Here is a 21,909-nt window from a genome sequence, read left to right as displayed (position 1 = left end):
AGCTGGGAACTTTACCTTGGTCTCCTATATGGGACCTTCCAGATTCCAGCAGGAAGCTGGAATCCCAAGAGGTGCTGACTCAAACCGAGACACTGATATGGAATGCAAGGGTCCCAAAGTGAGTCTTAACTACTGCACCAAGTGCTTACTTCTTGAATCAGCTCTTTTACAAACATATTCTGCCTTAGAAATGAGGTCCACTGATTCCCATTTTGAGAAAAGCATTGTTTAGCTCAATAAAATTTTCCAAAACTAAGTTAGATTATCTATATGAGTTCAAACAATTTTTTTTCTTTCAAAGAAAAACTCTGAAGAACTGTTTTATGGGTATAAACCCAACACTATTGTTTAAAGACCACCTATATTATATCAGAAAAAAGCTTAAGAATGGACAGCATTAAGATCTATATCCCGGCCGGCACTGTGGCTTAACAGGCTAATCCTCCGCCTTGTGACGCCGGCACACCTGGTTCTAGTCCCGGTTGGGGCGCCGGATTCTGTTCCGGTTGCCCCTCTTCCAGGCCAGCTCTCTGCTATGGCCCAGGAAGGCAGTGGAGGATGGCCCAAGTCTTTGGGCCCTGCACCCGCATGGGAGACCAGGAGAAGCACCTGGCTCCTGGCTTCAGATCAGTGAGATGCGCCAGCCACGGCAGACATTGGAGGGTGAACCAACGGCAAAAAAGAAGACCTTCCTCTCTGTCTCTCTCTCACTATCCAATCTGCCTATCAAAAAAAAAAAAAAAAAAAAAAAAAAAAGATCTATATCCCTATAAGTAAGCTACTGTCTACATCTGTGATCGTGAACAAACCACCTCTGTGGACTTTAGTTTCTTTATCTATAAAAGAGTTTGGACTCAATGATCTCTAATTTTTACTTACTTGTCTAAACCTTTTTGAAATTCCATTTATGATTTCAACTGGCTCAATTAAAAGTGACCAAGAAAAAGAATGATCCTTTTTGTGGCTATCTAGGCAGATACTGTTTGCAAACATTTTGGAGATGAGGGTGGATTCCAGAAGCTAGATGCATAAAGTTTACAGAACACAGTGTTAGGCTCACTATGTGCTTGTGACAGACCACACTGGGAAAGAGTGTCCTTAAAATTACTTCATTTCCAAAGAGATGTGTCTCAAGAGGCCACGGCAATGGTCAAAGCCTTGGCTGAACAACTTTCTGATGTGTTGTTAGAAAAGTCATTCCTCAAACTGAACAATCTTCTTTGAAACATACCCTAATTAAAAATGGCAACAACGATGATAATGATGATGATGATGATAATATGCCCAGAGCTGAGTTCCACAACAGAGAGCCTTAGCAATTCAAATCCAGTGAAAGAATTTTGTGTGGTGAGAAAGGATTTATGGGAAGATGTCACTCTCTGAAAACATGGCTGGAATATTTCAGTTCAAATGTTAATTCCTAGTGCAGGAATATAATGATCACTATCAGTGTGCAAATTTGAACCTGTGAAACACTGTTTAAGTAACCATAAATAATGTAAAGGTATATAAAAGGGGCATATTTTCTAGATCTAAAACAGGTTACAGATCTTCACCATTTTCTAGCAGGTTCTTCCTGGCACATGGAGATCATGCAGTGATCTGTGGCTATCTAGGCCGATAGGAGGGATTTAGCAATGACCTTTTGGAAAATAACCTACCTTAGTGGCAAAGCTGATACCTAACGGATTTCTTTTGCCCTTTTAAAAGTGCATTTCCAGGGGCCAGCACTGTGGCATAGTGGGTAAAGCTGCCGCCTGCAGTGCCGGCATCCCATATGGATGCCAGTTCAAATCCTGGCTGCTCCTCATCCAATCCAGCTCTCTGCTACAGCCTGGGAAAGCAGTAGAAGATGGCCCAGGTCCTTGGGCCCCTGCACCTGTGTGGGAGACTCAGAAGAAGCTCCAGTCTCCTGGTTTCAGATCGGCCCAGCTCCAGCACATTGCAGCCATTTGGAGAGTGAACCAATGGATCGAAGACCTCTCTCTCTCTCTCTCTGCCTCTGCCTTTGCCTTTCTGTAACTGCCTTTCAAATAAATAATAAATAAATCTTTAAAAAAAAAAAGTACATCTCTAATACCTGTGCCTAACTGGCTACCTAAATTTCAGTCAAATTATTGTAATTAGATCTAAGTGAAGTAGACTTAACAAAGTCTGAAGTTTGAGACAGAATAACAGACCAGAGGTTTAATAGCTTGGGTTGAATTTCATGCTAGTTCCGTTAATTAAAAAGCACGTTTGCTAAATCTGTATATGAGGTATTTGATGTTCTCCATCACCCTCACCCCTCACTTCCCAGTCTTTTATCAGAGTCAAAGAAAAATGAATGGAGGTACAGTAAAGCAAACCACTTGGGCCAAAATTTGATGAAGAATTTCTAGAGCAATTAGGTTTGACTAAAATACAATGTTAACTAAATGTGTAATTTAAATTTTTCTAGTAGCCGCATTAGAAAGTAGAAAGAAACAGGCAAAATGAAATATTTAAAACATACTTTAGCTAATCCAATACAAATAAAACCTGGTTAACCTGAAATACAAATAAAAATCATTAACGACACACTTTTAGCTTCTTTTTCAGACTACATCTTCAAAAGCCAGTGTGTGTTTCACACTAGCAGCACATCTCTATTTGAATTGGCCACATTTCAAATATTCAGTATCCAGTACCCGGTTTCACATGTCATGTAAAGTAATGCAGTATTTGACTGTAATACCTTTAATAATTTCTTTGTCTTGTAGTCCCAAATTTATAAGTGTGATCTTCCTTTTTCTCCTATGACTGCTCCTCCTCTATTTCTCTGGTTGCTATTTTTGGAGAACTGTTAGAAAATTTATGACAGGGGACACTAAACTTCTCATAAGGCAAGTAAAAAATGCCAGTCTCTCTAGAATGAAAAAACAGGAAGTTTGGGACCACGTGATCAAGTGTTTTTCATAAAACTAGACATAGATAAAAGAGAGGAAAGATTAGCCTGAACTTCAAAGACTTCAAAGCCAGGCAGATTCAAAGATGAGGAGGTGGATCTTCTCCCTATGACCTTGTTATTAAACTAAGATGTCTCTGTTGCAAGCTATCTATAATCTGGCTTAAATTGCATTTACAAAAATACTTCATCTTCCTTGTTTTTTCCCCCCTTTCACACTGAATCTTGATCACTTTGTGTTGAATAAGTAGAAAAACGTTTGGGTAAAAGTGTGTTTCATTTTCACATAGCTGTCAGAAATCTGTAAACTTTGTTCCTGGTGACCATTCAAAACTAAAGTGCAGACTTGAGAAACGAGAAAATGATGTCTGAAAAAAATCCTAACCACTGTGACTGGAGAGACAAAAGATATTAATTAGGAGGAAATAAAAGAATGGCAAATTTAATAATGCTGTATACATATAAAGATTTTCTCTAGAATACACATTTTTTGAAGTACAAAAGGAATATCTGCCAGTATGGAGCACATACTGGACCATAAAATATGTCTCAGTAAATTTAAAAAACATTAAAGTTTTGGAAACCATGTTTTCTGATAACAGTAGAATTAAATTATAAAGCTCTAAACGCCAGGACTGGGCTGTGGGGGAGGGAGGTGGTTAGTGGGCTTTAGCGCCTTTTCTGGCTGTGGTAGATTTGAAGCGCTTTTAAGGACCGGGCCCAGGAGAGGAAACTGTCGGTGCAGGAGCAAAATGATTGGATCAATTGTTCTGTGGTGTTGGTTTTTCCTTTTTTGTCTTTTTAAATTTAAAGATTGAACCCTAGGACCATGGGAATAAAGGTTCAGTGTCCTCGGTGTTTTTTTGATATTGCCATTAACAATCAACCTACTGGAAGAGTTGTCTTTGAATTATTTTCTGCGAGAACTTTCGATGTCTTTGTACAGGTGAAAAGGGGACAGGGAAGTCAACTCAGAAGCCATTACATTATAAGAGTTGTCTCTTTCATAGAGTTGTCAAGGATTTTATGGGTCAAGGAGGTGACTTCAGTGAGGGAAATGGATGAGGAGGAGAATCTATTTATGGAGGATTTTTTGAAGATGAGAGTTTTGCTGTTAAACACAACAATGAGTTTCTTTTGTCAATGGCCAACAGAGGGAAAGATACAAATGGTTCGCAATTCTTCAAAACAACGAAGCCAACTCCTCATTTCGATGATGCCCATGTTGCTTTTGGGCAAGTGATCTCTGGTCAAGAAGTTGTGAGAGAAATAGAAAACCAGAAAACAGATGCAGTTAGCAAACCATTTGCTGAGGTACAGATACTCAGTTGTGGAGAGCTAATTCCCAAATCTAAAGTTAAGAAAGAAGAAAAGAAAAGGCATAAGTCGTCATCATTTTCCTCTTCATCATCCAGTGATTCAGATAGCTCAAGTGATTCTCAGTCCTTTTCTGATTCTTCTGAAAGTGCTTCTGAAGAGAAAAAAAAAGAAAAGAAAACAGAAACATCGGAAAAATTCCCGAAAACACAAGAAAGAAAAGTGAAAGAAAAGCAAGAAAAGTACATCTAGTGAAAGTGAAGCTGAGAATCTTGAAGTGCAGCCCCAGTCTACTGTCCGTCCAGAAGAGATCCCTCCTATGCCAGAAAATAGATTCCTAATGAGAAAAAGTCCTCCTAAAGCTGATGACAAGGAAAGGAAAAACAGAGAGAGAGAAAGAGAGTGAGAGAGCGAGCGAGCGAGCAAGCGAGCAACCTGCCTAACTCCCAGCCTGCGTCATACCAGAGACGACTTTTAATTACTAGGTCTGGCAGAAAAATTAAAGGAAGATGACCAATGTGTTATCGAACTCCTTCCAGATCCAGATCAAAGGATCGTTTCAGACGTAGTGAGATTCCTCCACATTGGAGGCAAGAGATGCAGAGAGCTCAAGAATGAGGGTATCAAGTGCTGAAAGATGGATCACAGGGGATAAGAGTGAGTTGAATGAAATAAAAGAAAATCAAAGAAGCCCAATTAAAGTAAAAGAGAGAAAAGTAATTGTGTCTGAGAGTCTAAATAGAAAAAATGAAAAGAAAGTTAAAGAGCATAAACCTAACAGCAAAGAGAGATCAAAAAAACTCTGAAAAAGATGAAAAATATAATAAAAACAAAGTGAAGAAAAGGGCCAAATCTAAAAGCAGAAATAAGGGCAAAGAGAAATCAAAGAGTAAGGAAAGAGATTCAAAACATAACAGACACAAAGAAAAGAGGATGAGGTCAAGGAGCAAAGAAAGATCATGAGAATGTTAAAAAGAAAAACCATTGGATTCTAAAGGAAAAGATCAGGAAAGGAGTAGAAGTAAAGAGAAGTCTAAACAATTAGAATAAAAAAGTAATGAGCATGATCATAATAAAAGTAAGGAAAAGGATAGACGTGCACAATCTAAGAGTAGAGAACGAGATGTAACTAAAAGTAAACACAGCTACAATAGTAGAACAAGGGAGCAGAGCAGAAGTAGGGACAGGAGCAGAAGAGTGAGGTCTAGAAGCCATGACAGAGATCGCAGCAGAAGCAAGGAGCACCATAGATACAGAGAACTGGAGCACAGGAGAAGAGGCAGATCCCGCAGCAGAGAGACGAGCAACACCAGGAAGATCCAGAAGTAAAGACAGGAGGAGGAGGAGAGATTCCTGGAGTTCAGAGAGAGAAGAAAGTCAAAACTGAAACAAAGAAAAATACAGAAACCAAGAAAGAGTTCACATAGAAAAGAAAATTCTGAGAGTGAGAAAAGAATGTACTCTAAAAGTCGTGATCATAATAGTTCGAATAACAGGGGGAAAAAATCTGATAGAGATCCAAGTCCATTCTCAAAAATGAAACAAAACAGTCAGGACAATGAATTAAAGTCTTCCTCACTGAAAAATAAGGAAGATGAGAAGATGAGATCCTCAGTTGAAAAAGAATACCAAAAATCAAAGGGTCAAGAAAATGATCATTTCCATGATAAAAACAAAAAATCTGATCATGAATCAAGCCCTGGAACAGATAAAGACAAAAGTCGATGAGTCCTGTATACTTACTCCATTTTTAACTCAAATATTAAGTTTTAAGACTTGCTGATGAATCTCCTTTATGTTGTTTTCATTGTTTTTGGGTTGTTTTATGTTTTTTTTTTTTTTTTATGTGGACTTCATTGAGTTGATCTTTTGATAATCTGCACCTGGATAATTTGACTGCTAAAGTTTTAATAAACTTGAAAAGAGAAAAACAAAAAAAAATTATAAAGCACTAACAAAACTCTCTGGAAGATCCACAAAGATATGGAGACCACATAACATAATTATGAATAACACAAGTTCAAAAACAACCCATAAGGGAAATGAGAAAGTATTCTGAAATGAATGAAAATGAAAATACATTGAAATTTGTTGGCTTTTGCTAAGGCAGTACTCTCAGAAATTTATAGCATTACATGCTATGCCAGAAAAGAAGAAAGGTCTCAAATTAATCACCTCAGCTTCCATCTTGAGTAAATAAGCCAACAGTCAATTAAATATGAAGGATGTGGAAGGACACAATAAAGTTCACAGTATAACTCAATAACTTGAAAACAGAAAAATAGAGAAAATCAGTGAAACCAAGAACTCATTTGAGAAGTTCAGTAAGATTGATAAATTTCTAATTAGATTGAAGAGGAAAAGATAACACACTGTTGCTAGAAGAAATGAGAAAGAAGCTATTACTCTAGATTCTACAGATATTAAGGGGATAAGAGACTATGAATATACTGAACTACAAATAAAATGGCCAAAGGTCTTCTAAAGAAACAGAAAATCTTGGTGGCACTACATATATGAAATAATTTATCTTGTAGTTACAGATCTTATCACAAGGAAAAATGCAGGCCTGAATGGCTTCATTGTGAATTCTACTAAATATTTAAGAAATAAATACTGTTAAGAATAGCATATACTAAGATATACATTAAGAAATAATACTGTTACTGGTACAATAGGTCATGTGGGTGAATTAAAAAAATTGGTCTTCTTAATGTTAATGGTTGATGGAGTAAGGGTGAATCTTGATTTAATTATGGTACCTGAGAGGTGAGTCTGGGGGGAGGTGTTCAGGTTTGCAGGGCATGCTCTTGGAGGGTGGTTCTCTTGAGAATGTTGATTATTATTTGAGTTCAAGTTCTGCCTCACTGTTCTCTCTCTGCTTCCTGGCTTACCATGTGATCATTCCTCCACATTCACCATGAACAGCATTTACAGAATGCTGAACTGTAACCTCTAAACCGTAAACTCAAATGAATCTTCTCTTTCCTAAGAAGCACCTCCTGGGTGTTTTAGTTAAAGTAATGAAAAGTGAACTAATACAAAAACCAATTCTAGATGAACTCTACTGGGAAATAAGGGGATACAGTTGCCAACTCCTTTCATGAGGTTAAAATATCCTGTTACTGAAACAAGACAAAGACATTAAAAGAAAATTATGGACTAACATCCCTCATAGGACTGATACAAATAATCTTAGTAAATCAAATCCAGTACAGTATTTAGAAAGTTAAGGGCTGGCGCCACGGCTCAATAGGCTAATCCTCTGCCTGTGGCACCGGCACCCCGGGGTTCTAGTCCCGGTTGCCCCTCTTCCAGGCCAGCTCTCTGCTGTGGCCAGGGAGTGCAGTGGAGGATGGCCCAAGTGCTTGGGCCCTGCACCCCATGGGAGACCAGGAGAAGCACCTGGCTCCTGCCTTTGGATCAGTGCGGTGCGCCAGCCGCGGCACGCCGGCCGTGGCGGCCATTGGAGAGTGAACCAATGGCAAAGGAAGACTTTTCTCTCTGTCTCTCTCTCTCACTGCCCACTCTGCCTGTCAAAAAAAAAAAAAAAAAAAAAAAAGTTAATATATCAAGATCAAGTAGAATGGAAAGTTGGTGCCACATCAAAATGTTAATCAATGTAATTCACCACATTAAAAAAAAAAACCACAACAAAAAGGGGGTGAGCATTTGGTATGACAGTTAAGATGCCAATTAGGATGTTCACATTCCATACAGAGTGCCTAGATTCAAGTTCTGGTTCTGTTTCTGACCCAGCTTCCTGCTAATATGTACTCTCGGAGGTAGCAGGTGATGGTTCAAGTACTTGTATCCCTGTTACCAAACTGGGAGACCTAGATGGAGTTCCTAGCTCCTGACTTCAGACTGGCCAAGGCCCAACTGTTGCAACTATTTTGGGAATGAATGACTAGATGATTTGTTTTGTAAATAAAATTAAACTTAAAAAGGCTAAAATTCACAATAGTCAAGGGATCATAAACTGAAATAAAATGAAATTAGTTGATTCTTTAATTCATTTACCCCTGCATCAATTCAATCAATAAATATTTATTGAAGTTTTTCATGGGTCAGACACTATTCTAGGTGGTGGGAATCAGAAGTGAACTAAACAAAATTCTTTATATGTACTTTTTATCGTATCTTCTCTCCCAATTTGGCAAATGACCAACACTTAAAAGAGAAATTGAAATACCGTTAGCAGGGATATAGGGAAGGATATATTTTTCAAGAATTTCTGGGGGAGATAAGAAACATACACAGCCTTTTTAAACAGCATCTGCCAATACCTACTAAAACTAAATATATATATACTCTGTGATCAAGAAATTCCATTCCCAGGAATCAAACCCAAAGAAATAAAAAACTAGCAGTAAATACTTATGTATAAGGATGTTTATTAAAGCTTTATTCAAGATGAAAAAAGAAACTGGACAGAATCTGAATTCTCATCAAAAGGGAAATATATGAAAAAAACAGAATAGTCACACCAGAAAATATTATATAGGCTTAGTGGTCAGATGCCGGTTAGGATGCCCACATCCCACATCAGAGCACATGGGTTCAACTCCCAGCTCCAGGTCCTGATTCCAATTTCCTGCTAATTCAGACCCCAGGAGACAACGATGATGGTTCAAGCAGCCAGGTTCCTGCCATCCATGTGGGAGAACTGAATTAAGTTCCCAGCCCCCTTGCTACCGTGAGTATTTGGGGAATGAGCCACTAGATGGGAGCACTCTGTCATTCTGTGTTCCTCAAATGAATGAATGAGAATGTCTCATAGCCTGGTTCCAAATCATGGGATGAGTCACCATGGGCTATTACATGGAAATTGAAAAAATTATGTGGTATAACTTAATTTGAAGTAAAATGCAGTGTTTTTCAATATATCTGCCAGGGTTATCACTTGACATTACACGTCTGAAGTAATTTACAGTTTCAACGTTATATCATGCTACATTATTATCAACAACATTGCATCTCTGTGAAGCTGAGTATTCAGTGGTTGCTGTGATTAAAAAGCAAATACTATGCCAAAACCAAAGCTGGAAATGTTGGTGGTAGAGTCAATCTAATCCCAAAGTTCAAGAAGCTGCACAATCTCCAACAGTCTCCCATTAGTAAACAATTACAGCTATTTTAAAATGAAATGTAAATAATATTTTTTCATTCCATGTTTAATTTTTTCAATGGTTATTCAGTTTTAAATACTGAATATTAAGTTGGTAGAAACATATAAAAAATGAAGGTCTTAGGTATTTCTCTTGTCCTGGAGTATACCAAGAAAAACAGGCTGAGACTGTCAACTTTGAACCCAGAAAGTTTGGGAACTTCTAACTCAAAAAGTGAGATACCTCTTGAAGATTTAGCTTATGAAATAAAAAATAGAACAAAATGAAAAAAAATGAATATAGAAATTAAGTAGAAAATAAACAAATGCAAAATAAAAAAACCATTTTACAAAATAATCAACATTGGGCAAATCACTATGACAAAATCATCAAACAACACAGGAAGAAATGAAAATCTGAACAGTCTATAACTGGAATTAAAAATACGCTGACAAAACACTAGATTCAGACAGCTTAGTAATGAGTCCTAACAAACTTTTAAGGTATACAGTATTTCAAAATAAAATGAAGTGTTTCACAGAAGAGACACAGAGGAACACTCCTGATTTAATTTTCTGGTACTAGTATAATAGGTTGAGAAATTATAGTCTTATTTCAGTCATGGAAAAAACTGTTAACATATGAAGTACAGTAATCCATGAAAATAACTATACATCAAAACTGATAGTTGCAGAAAAAATATCTCATAAAATTTAATATCTATCCTGATACAATTCTTAACTCACCAATGAAGAGAACTTTTAAACCTGATGTGGGATATCTAACTAAACTTTTTATGAAAGCCAAAGTTCTAAGATTAAACTTTACAAAAGGTACTTATTATCATGCCTAATTAATGTTATGGTATTGCTCTCTGCAAGATAATAAGAAAGATATATATAAAATTTGGGAAGTATTCTAAGAAATATCATGGATATTATGATTGTAAACTTACAGAAATTAAAACAACATGCATACAAATTATTAAAATTAGTGAAGTTTACAAAGTAATAGCTAAGTTCACTGTATTTCTATACATACGAAAAAGCAGAAAGCAATTAGAAAACATTTTAAAAGACAACGTTTAGAATAGTAACATAAAAAATTGGGATGACTAGAAAGGGGTTTCAAAAACATGTGTAAGACTTTCATGGAACGACATATTATTAAGTATATTAAAGGGTTATATACACTAAGGAAGACATTATGTAAATGGATAAAAGACATAAAAATGTCAGGTCTTCTTAAATTAATCTTTGGGTTCAGTGCAATTTTAGTCAAAGGTCCAATAGTGTGTTTCATGGAATTCAGTGAGGCTATTCTAAAATTATATGAGAAAACACAGGGCAAAGAACAGGTAACACATCTCTCAGGAAGACACAACACAGGGACTTGTCTCAGCAGATACTAAAACTTATTATCAAACCTGAAGACTATGTTATGCTCATGTTTAAGCAAGAAAACAGAACTCTTGAATAGGCTCGTATATTCATAGAAATGTGACATATGAAAAAAGTGTTTTTGAAAGTCAGTGGAGAAAGAATGTAGCATTAAATAAATGGTTCTGAGACAATGGTTATTAATTTAGAAAAAGATGAACTGGATAGCCATCTCATACAATTCACAAAAATCATTGTCAGATAGATTAAGAATTTAAACATGAAAGGCAAAGTTATTGAGCATTTTAAAAGAATATAAGAATAGGAGCCAGTGCTGTGGTGCAGCAGGTTAAAGTCCTGGCCTGTAGGGCTAGCATCCCATATGGGTACTGGTTTGGTCCTGTTTGCTCCACTTCCAATCCAGCTCCCTGCTAGTGTGCCTGGGAAAGCACTGGAGGATGGCCTAAGTGCTTGGGTCCCTACACCCACGTGGGAGAACTGGAAGAGGCTCCTGGCTTCTGGCTTTGGATGGGCCCAGCTCCAGCCATTGTGGTCCTTTGGGGAGTAGACCAGAGGATAGAGAACTTCTCTCTCTCTGTAACTTTGTTTTTCAAATGAATAAAATAAATCTTTTTACAAATATTTATTTATTTATATGAAAGTCAGAGTTATACACAAATAGGAGAGGCAGAGACAGAAAGAGAGGTCTTCTATCTGCTGGTTCACTCCTCAGATGGCTGAAACGGCTGAAGCTGCGCTGATCTTAAGCCAGGAGCCAGGAGCTTCTTCCTGGTCTCCCACATGGGTGCAGGGACCCAAGGACTTGGGCCATCTTCTACTGCTTTCCCAGGCCATAGCAGAGAGCTAGATTGGAAGTAGAGCAGCCGGGACTCAAACTGGTGCCCATATGGGATGAAGGCACTGCAGGCGGCGGCTTTACCCACCATGTCGCAGTACCCGCCCCAATAAAAGAAATCTTTTAAAAAAAGGATATCAGAATATCTGTATGACATTATGGCAGGAAAGGATTTCTTGCTATATATAAAAAAATGTCAAAACACAAAAGAAATGATTAATGAGGTCAACTATATTAAAACTACAAATTGATATTCATTAAGAGATGTAAGGACAGAGAGAAGACAGTCATAAACTGGGAAGATACATTTGTAACATGTAAATTACTGAAGGATTTGTTTCAGAACATTTTAATAACTCTTATAAATCAATAATAGAAAAAAATGAAAAAAAAAAGCAACTAGGCATCTTCTTACATAGCAAACATGCAAGGCCAGTAAACAAGAAAACTTGTCCATTTATTAGTCACATGAAAATGCAAATTATAACTATCATGATAAACTCTTTTATAATGATCAGATTGGCAGAATTTAAAAAGTATGCTTTTTATTTTTATGCATTCACTTTTAAAGGCAGATTGGCAGAGAGAGAGAGAGAGAGTGAGCGCGTGCGAGCGAGCTTCTATCTGTTGATTTACTTTCAAATACCTACAACAGCTGGGGCTAGGCCAGCCCAGATTCAAAGGCAAGAACCAAAGTATCTGGGACATCATCTACTGCCTCGCAGGCACATTAACAGGAGGCTGGATCAAAAGCATGGAGGAGTTGGCACTTGAACCCAGCACTAGATATGGCAGTTTAACTTACTGCAAAACGTCTACGATTTAAAGCAACAGAAACTCTCATATGTTGCTATAAGAGAATAAATTTTTGTAAACTCATTTTCACAGAGATTCCAAGATGGTTGAATAGAGAAAAGACATTCTTTTAGACAACAGGAAGATAGCAGAAAAAAAAGCTGAGGAAGTGCATTTTCAGGGGAGAAGTGGAGAGAAGTTTGCAGTAGAAATTCTACAGAAGCAAGAGGGATGCCTTGAAGCAGTATGGAAAGTGCCAATGTGTTGCAAAGACCGCAGACACCACACAGGATGCCTACAGGCAGGAACTGGAAGACACACTAGCTTTGGAGATCGAAGTGAGAGGAGACTGCGACAGCAACTGGTGGGGAGAAGGCGCTATTTCGACACAAGTATAGGCTGTGACAGCTCTTGTGTGTGTGTGTGTGTGTGTGTGGTCAGGAGATTTTACCAGAGGGAACAATCTACTTTCCCTCATTGGCTTTGAGTTTGGCTAGGAAGGTTGACAGTGGGCTGGGCAGCCCTGCAGCCCTGTGAGGTCCCCCAGTCTCTCAACATATCATAAGTTCTGGGGGTCAAACTTCCAAGGTGGAGCACCCACCAGCAGCAGGCTCTGGGGAAGTCTATGCTATCTCCACGGATGGAGCAAGCTCATGTGACTAAACAAATCCTCTGCACCCTACGACTGTGGGAGACTTGCATGCTGTGACTGTAGGAATCCTGTGACTGTATGACGTGATAGGGCGGGGGTGTGGCTGGGTCTCTGGGCAGGCACTGTGTCCCGTGTCAGGGACTCAGAGCTCCCTGACTGCTCAGGGTGGGTCACTGCTGAGAGTCCTGTGCTCACACTGAAGACTGCACAGATCCGCTGTGTGGTTTATGTGGCAGCGCAGGTGTGTTATGCCCACCGTGGGCTACCCTGGGGCACTGATCACCTTGGAAGAGAGGAGGTAAGGGTGTGATTACACCAACAGAGGTAATCATATCCTGACGAAAGGGATCTAACATGCCCAACTTGGATGTCTCACCCTGGATACTCACACAACCCTGGAGCACTGTCCAGAGCTCCCTGGCCACACCCAGCACAAGCCTCTGGGTATTCACTGAAAGAGCTAAGCTACAGGGTCATAGTTCAAAAATAAAACAAATCACAGGGGAAAACCAACAAGAATTTCCACAAATGCATAAAAATAAATGCAGAAATTCAAGAAACAAGAATAAGGAAGACAACATGACTCCCACAAAGGAACACAACAACTCTTGAAGTTTAGATTGTGAAGACAAGAGATTGATGAAATGTCTAAAAAGGAATGTCAAAGAATGAGCACAGCATTACACAAAAGCAATGAGAAAAAAAGTAATGAGTTAAAGAAATTAATACATGTCATGGAGGAAAAATTATCCAACGAGATGGAGATTTTAAAATCAACTGAAATATTAGAAATGAAAAATTCAATATGTCAAATAAAAAATACAGTGGAGGGGCTGGCGCTGTGGCATAGTGGGCAAAGCTGCTGCTTGCAGTTCTAGCATCCCATATGGGCACCAGTTCCAGTCCTGGCTGCTCCTTTTCTGACCCAGTTCTTTGCTATGGCTTGGGAAAGCAATAGAAAATGACACAAGTTCTTGGACCTTGTACCCATGTGGGAGACCCAGAAGAAGCTCCTGGCTCCTGGCTTTGGATCAGCACAGCTCCAGCAATTGCGGCCATCTGGACAGTGATCCAATGGATGGAAGATCGATATCGATCGATCTCTCTCTTTCTCTCTCTCTCTGCCTCTCTGTAATTCTGTCTTTCAAATAAGTAAATAAATCTTTAAAAAAATACAGTGGAAAGCCTTAAGAACAGATGTGGTGAGGCATAAGAAAAAATATCTGAGATAGAAGACAAACCTTTGGAAATATCTCAGATCAAAAAAAGGAGAAATTAGAAATAAAACAATGTTCAAGATCTATGGGATACTATCAAATGACCCAGCATACAGATCTTAGGAGTTCTTGAAGGCGTGGACAGACAGAATGGATTAGAAGGCCTAATCAGCCGGCGCTGCAGCTCAATAGGCTAATCCTCCACCTGAGGCGCCGGCACACCAGGTTCTAGTCCTGGTCGGGGCGCTGGATTCTGTCCTGGTTGCCCCTCTTCCAGGCCAGCTCTCTGCTGTGGCCAGGGAGTGCGGTGGAGGATGGCCCAAGTGCTTGGGCCCTGCACCCGCAAGGGAGACCAGGAGAAGCACCTGGCTCCTGCCTTGGGATCAGCGCGGTGTGCCGGCTGCAGCGCGCCGGCCGCGGCGTTCATTGGAGGGTGAACCAACGGCAAAGGAAGACCTTTCTCTCTGTCTCTCTCTCACTGTCCACTCTGCCTGTCAAAAAAAAAAAAAAAAAAAAAAAAAAAGAAGGCCTAATCAATGAAATAAATAATACAGAAAACTTCCCTACTTGGAGAAAGGGATGACTAAGTACATGAGGCACATACAACTCCTAATAGACATGACCAGAAAAGATCTTTACCATGACACGTTGCAGTCAAACTTTCAACAGTAAAACATAAAGAAAAGATTCTAAAATGTGCACAAGGGAAACACCAGATTACTTTTAGGATCTCCAATTAGATTCACAGCTTACTTCTCATGAGAAACAACACAGGCTAGCAGAAAATGGAGAGACACAGTCCAACTTTTAAAATTAAAAAAAAAAAAAAAACCCACTATAAACCGAGAATACTGTACCCTGCAAAGCTCTCAGTTATGAATGAAGGTGAAATAAAGACCTTCTGTAACAAACAGATATTGAAGGAATTTGTCACCACTCATCCAGCCTTAGAAATGCTTAAGGATGTGTATACAAACAGAGAGATAGTCATCATTATGAAAGAATATAAAGGTGGGGCTGGTGCTGCAGCACACTAGGTTAATCCTCCGCCTGCAGCGCTGGCATCCCATATGGGTGCCGGTTCTAGTCCCGGTTGCTCCTCTTCCAGGCCAGCTCTCTGCTGTGGCCTGGGAAGGCAGTGGAGGATGGCCCAAGTGCTTGGGCCCCTGCACCCGCATGGGAGACCAGGAAGAAGCACTTGGCTCCTGGCTTTGCAGCCATTTGGGGAGTGAACCAACAGAAGAAAGACCTTTCTGTCTCTCTCTCTCACTGTCTAACTCTACCTGTCAAATAAATAAATAAAAATATTTTTTTTATTTGACAGATAGAATTAGACAGTGAGAGGGAAAGATAGAGAGAAAGGTCTTCCTTCCATTGGTTCACTCTCCAAATGGCCGCTATGGCTGGAGCTACGCCGATCCGAAGCCAGGAGCCAGGTGTTTCTTCTTGGCCTCCCATGCGGGTAACAGGTCCCAAGCACTTGGACCATCCTCCACTGCCTTCCCGGGACACAGCAGAGAGCTGGCCTGGAAGAGGAGCAACCGGGACTAGAACTGGTGCCCATATGGGATGCCGGCACCGCAGGCGGAGGATTAACCAAGTGAGCCATGGCACCAGCCCCATAAATAAAAATCTTTAAAAAAAAAAAAAAGAAAGAATATGAAGGTTAAAAAAATTACTCAGTAAAGGATAAAGGAAATCCAAAGCAAACAACAGGATAATGGTAGGGCCAAGTCATTACTTACCAATAGTAATATTGAATGGAAATGGCCTAAAATCTCCAATTAAGAGACAGACTGGTTGAAGGGATTAAAAAGCAAGACTTATCTATTTGCTGCCTATAAGAAACACCTCACCAAGAAAGATACACTCAGAAAGTGAAAGGATAGAAAAAAATATTCTGGGGTCAGCGCTGTGGCACAGCAGGTAAAGCAGCCACCTGCAGTGCCGACATCCCATTTGGGTGCCAGTTCGTGTCCCAGGTGCTCCACTTCCAATCCAGCTCTCTGCTGTGGCCTGGGAAAGCAGCAGAAGATGGCCCAAGTCCTTGGGCCCCTGCACCATGTGGAAGACCCAGAAGAAGCTCCTGGCTCCTGGGTTTGGATTGGCACATTTTGGGCCGTTGTGGACAACTGGGGAGTGAACCATGGATGGAAGACCTCTCCCTCTCTCTCTCCCTCTTTGTAACTCTGACTTTCAAATAAATAAATAAATAAATAAATAAATCTTTTAAAAAATAAGAAACAAAGATATTCCACACTAATGAAAAGCAAAAAATGGCAGTATAGCCATCGTAATATCAGACAGAGTAGATTTTTGCACAAAAACTGTTAAAAGAGACAAAGAAGGGCACAGTGTAATGATCAAGGGATGAATTCAAAAGAAAGACAATAATAAATGTATATGCAAACAATGCCAGGGCATCTGGCTATTTAAAAAAAATGTTGATTGATTCAAAGAGAGACATAGACTCCCATACAATATTAATGGGAGACTTCAACACTCCACTTTTTTTTTTTTTAAGATTTATTTTATTTATTTGAAAGAGTTACAGAGAGAGGTAGAGACAGAGACAGAGAGAGAGAAAGGGAAAGAGAGAGAGCTCTTCCATCTGCTGGTTCACTCCCTAGATGGCTGCAACTGCTGGAGCTGTGCTGATCCAAAGCCAGGAGCCAGGAGCTTCCTCCAGGTCTCCCATGTCGGTGCAGGGGCCCAAAGATTTGGGCCATCCTCCACTGCCTTCCAGGGCCACAGCAGAGAGCTGGATTAGAAGTGGAGCAGCTGGAACCAGAACCAGCACCCATATGGGATACCGGCACTTCAGGCCAGGGCGTCAACCTGCTACACCACAGCACTGGCCCCTACATCCCACTTTCAATAATGGGCAGATCTACTAGCCAGAAAATCAACAAATAAGCAATGGAGTTAATCTACACTATGGACCAAGTGAACCTAACTCATATTTACAGAACTTGTCACCCCACAGCTACAGAATACACCTTCTTTTCATCAGTGCATGGAACTTTCTCTAGGGTATACCATATGCAGGTCCATAAAGCAAGTCTCAGAAAATTTTAAAAAACTGAAATGATACTATACATCTTCTCTGACCACAATGGAATGAAACTGGAAATTAACAACTCAAGAATCTCTAGGAAATATGCAAACATATGGAGAATGAACAGCATGCTCCTAAATGAACAGTGGGTCATAGAAGAAATAAAAAATAAAAGGGAAATAAAAAATTCCTGGAAATGAACAGAGATGACAATACAATACAACATATCAAAACTTAATGGGGTACAGCAAAAGCAGTATTAAGAAGGAAGTTTATAGCAATTGGTGCCTACATCAAGAAATTGGAAAGGAATCAAATAAAGGAACGATCAATGTATCTCATGGATTTAGAAAAACAACAAACCAAACCCAAAATTAGTAGGCGGAAATAATTAAAATTAGAGAAGAAATAAAGTTGAAACAACAACAAAAAAGATCAGTGAAGGAACAACCGGTTTTTTGAAAAAATAAACAAAACTGATACACTATTGGTCCAACCAAAAAAAAAAAAAAAAACCAAAAAGAAAAAAAAGACCCAAACTACTAAAGTCAGAGATGAAAAAGAAATGTAACAACAGCTATTAGAGAAGTAAGAAGAATCATTAGGAATTACTACAAAGAGGTTTATGTCAACAAACTGGATAACCAAGAAGTAATGGATAGATTCCTGGAAACAAACAATTCACCAAGATTGAGTCACAAAGACATAGGAGACCTAAACAGACCAATAACCAAGACAGAAAATGAATCAGTAATAATGACCATTGCAACGAAGAAAAGTTCAGGACTCCATGGCTTCATTGCTGAATTCTACCAGACTTTTAAAATAGGACTAATTCCAATTCTTCTCAAGCTATTCAAAACAATTGAAAGGGAGGGAATCCTAATAAACTCCTTCTATGAGGCTAGCAACATCTTAATTGCAAAACCAGAAAAAGATACAACAGAGAATTCAAACTATAGATCAATATCCCTGATGAACATAGATGAAAAAATCCTCAACAATATACTAGCTAATTGAATCCAAAACACATCAGAAAGATACGCCTGGTATTCAGGGATGGTTCGACATATGCAAATCAGTAAATGTGATTCATCACATTAACAAACTGAAGAAAAGGAACCCATGTGATTATCTAAGCAGATGCAATGAAAAAATCTGATGAACTACAACATAGTTTCATGATAAAAACCTTAAGCAAATGCAGTATGGAGGGAATGTTCTTCAACATAATCAAGCCAATACATGACAAAACCACAGCCAGCATCATATTGAATAATGAAAGGTTAGAAGTATTTCCAATAAGATCTGGAACCAGACAAGAATGCCCACTTTTACCACCGCTATTCAATATAGTCCTCGAAATTTTAGCCAGAGGCATTAGGCAAGAAAAAGAAATCAAAGGGATACAAATTGGAAAGCAGGGGGCTGGCACTGTCCTGTAGCCTGAGGTACCAGCATCCCATATGGGCGCCGGTTTGGGTCTCAGCTGCTCCACTTCTGATCCAGCTCTCTGCTGTGCCTGGGAAAGCAGTAGAGATGGCCTGCATCCTTGGGTCCCCCCACCCACCCACATTGGAGACCTGGAAGAGGCTCCTGGCTCCAGATTGGTGCAGCTCTGGCTGTTGCGGGCAACTGGGGAGTGAACCAATGGATAGAAGGCCTCTCTCTCTCTCTCTCTCTCTCTGCCTCTCCTCTCTCTGTATAACTCTGACTTTTAGATAAATAAATAAATCTTAAAAAAGAGAAAAAACAAAAACAAATTGTAAAGCAGGAAGTCAAACTATCCCTATTTGTAGATTTAAATAAAGAGGAACCTGGCTGGCGCCACGGCTCACTTGGCTAATCCTCTGCCTGCGGTGCCAGCACCCCGGGTTCTAGTCCTGGTTGGGATGCTAGACTCTGTCCTGGTTGCTCCTCTTCCAGTCCAGCTCTCTGCTGTGGCCCAGGAAGGCAGTGGAGGATGGCCCAAGTGCTTGGGCCCTGCACCTGCATGGGAGACCAGGAGGAAGCACCTGGCTCCTGGCTTCAGATTGGCGCAGTGCACCGGCCGTAGTGGCCATTTGGGGGGGTGAACCAATGGAAGGAAAACCTTTTTCTCTGTCTCTCTCTATCTCACTAACTCTGTCAAAAAAAAAAAAAAAAAAAAAAAAAAAAAAAAAAAAAAAAAAAAGAGGAACCAAGGCTCCAGTAAGACTACTGAAACTCATAAAAGAGTTTGGTAAAATGGTAGGATATAAAATTAACACACAAAAAACAATAGCCTTTGTACACACAGACAATGCCACAGCTGAAAAAGAACTTCTAAGATCAATCCCATTCACAATAGCTAAAAAAAATTAAGTATCTTTGAATAAATTTAACCAAAGAGGTGAACGATATCTACAATGAAAATTAGAAAAAGTTAAAGAAAGAAGTAAGCATTAAAAAAAATGAAAAATCTTCCATGTCTGTGGATTGGAAGAATTAATATCATCAAAATGTCTATACCATTGAAAGCAATTTGCAGATCCAATACGATCCCAATCAATATACCAATGATTCTTCTCAGATCTATGAAAAAAGAAGCTAAAATTCATATGGAAACATAAGAGACCCCAAGTAGCTAAAGCAATCTTAAACAACAAAAGCAAAGCTGGAAGCATCACAATACCAGATTTCAAGTTATACTACAAGCAATTATAATCAAAACAGCCTGGTAATGGCACAAAAACAGACGTGAAGACCAGTGGAACAGAACAGAAACCCCAGAAATCAATCCATGCTTCTACAACTGACTAATCTTTGACAAAGGAGCTAAAGTGTGTGAATACCTGAAGAACACAGTCTATTCAACAAAGGGTTCTGGGTAAATCGGATCTCTACGTGACTAAGTACAAAATAATACCCCTACCTTATATCTTACACAAAAATTAACTAAAAATGGATCAAGGCAACAAACGGAAAGGGAGAAAATATCTGCAAACCATGCAACAGATAGAGGATTAATATCCAGAATCTATGAAGAGCTCAACAACAAAACAATCCAGCTAAAAATAGGCAAAGGAACTGAACAGGTATTTTTCAAAAGAGAAAATTCAAATGGCCAACAGACACATGAAAAATGCTCAGGATCAGTAGCCAAAATCAGGGTAATGTAAATCAAAACCACAGTGAGGTTTTACCTGACTCCAGTTAGAATAGCTCTCATACAGAAACCCCCCCAAAAATAATCATAATAAATGCTGGTGAGCATGTGGAGGAAAAGGTACCCTAGTCCACTGTTGGTGGGAATGCAAACTGTTGCAGCCACTGTGGAAGTCAGTATGGAGATACCTCAGAAACCTGAAAATAGATCTACTAAATGACCCAGCAATTTCACTCCTGGAGATTTACCCAAACGAAATGAAATCAGCATACAAAATAGTGATCTGTACCCCCATGTTTACTGCAGCTCAACTCACAATAGCTAAGTTATGAATCAACCCAAATACTCATCAGCTGATGACTAGATAAGGAAATTGTTTATATTCAACTGTAAAAAACAATGAAATCCTGTCTTTCGCAATAAAATCGATACAATTGGAAACCATTATGCTTAGTGAAATAAGCCAGTCTCCAAAAGACAAATACCATGTTTTCCCTGACCTGTGGTAACTAATAGAGTACCAAAAAATGTAATTTATAGGAGTGACATGGACATTCTGAGATTTGATGATTGTTTACAGCCCTTGTCTCTACTGTTGAGGGACAGTGTTTCTTCTTCTATTTGTTGAAATGTTACTTAGTATAGGGTTAATTTATAAGTATAAAGTAAACAAAGTAGATGACTGTAAAAATTAAGAGAAGGAGGCGTTTTTGTTCACTGATAAAATTATGCTTTAGAGACTTATCAACTAAGTATTCTGTGAATGCAGTTGGTATCTTCAGTGGAGAAATTGAAGGTGAATGTATAAACTAAGAAATATTTTGCCTTAATTGTTTATCGAATAATATTATAGTAGTATTTATTTTGGGGGTCTGGCGAATGTGTGTAGTTGTTTTCAAAAGATTCCATTATCTGTATTTAAACTATATTTATATAAATATATATTTAATTAAAAAAGATTAAGAGAAGGAATAAGAGAGGACATGAGGGAGGGTAGAGTGGGAAGTATTACTATGTTCTTAAGTCTATATATATATGAAATACATTGTTCACCTTAAAAATTTTTTTAAAAAGTACCATCATCAGACCATAATCCCTACAGTTTTCTCCTAACCCAGTTCCTACACATATAGCATAAAAGTATTTATAGTTTTGCCTAATTTTTTTCATTAGGAATGTTCAATCTTGAAACACACTCACAGAGCTAGTCCTCTTGATGGGTCATTGGTTTTGTTTTTTAAATAAGGAAGTTGAAAATTTTATTATGTTTCTTATTTTGCTGAAGAGCTATTGCTTCACTGTATAAACAGCACCAGCAAATGCAGTATACTGTAAAATTAACACAGTACTGTCCTTTCTCTGGCACTGCACAACTAACAAAAACTGTTTCTGCTACCCAGTTACTTACAATGGAAAGATCATTACATACTTTGACCCCAATCCAGGGATGGGTGTAGGCAAGTTACAATAT

At 39.0% G+C, this 21,909-nt stretch overlaps 1 protein-coding gene and 1 pseudogene across 4 annotated transcripts in view; one reads left to right on the top strand and one right to left on the bottom strand.

The window, feature by feature from the left end:
• The window catches only part of SBF2 (SET binding factor 2), a 544,097-nt gene that overhangs the window by 190,703 nt on the left and 331,485 nt on the right, over positions 1–21,909 (bottom strand). The window lies entirely within an intron of this gene.
• LOC133764849 (peptidyl-prolyl cis-trans isomerase G-like) lies at positions 3,710–5,971 on the top strand (annotated as a pseudogene).

The sequence above is a fragment of the Lepus europaeus genome, chromosome 7 (genome assembly GCF_033115175.1).
Source record: "Lepus europaeus isolate LE1 chromosome 7, mLepTim1.pri, whole genome shotgun sequence".
Classification (NCBI taxonomy): domain Eukaryota; kingdom Metazoa; phylum Chordata; class Mammalia; order Lagomorpha; family Leporidae; genus Lepus; species Lepus europaeus.
The sequence above is the reverse complement of the archived record's forward strand: the minus strand, read 5'-3'. Positions and strand labels throughout refer to the sequence as shown.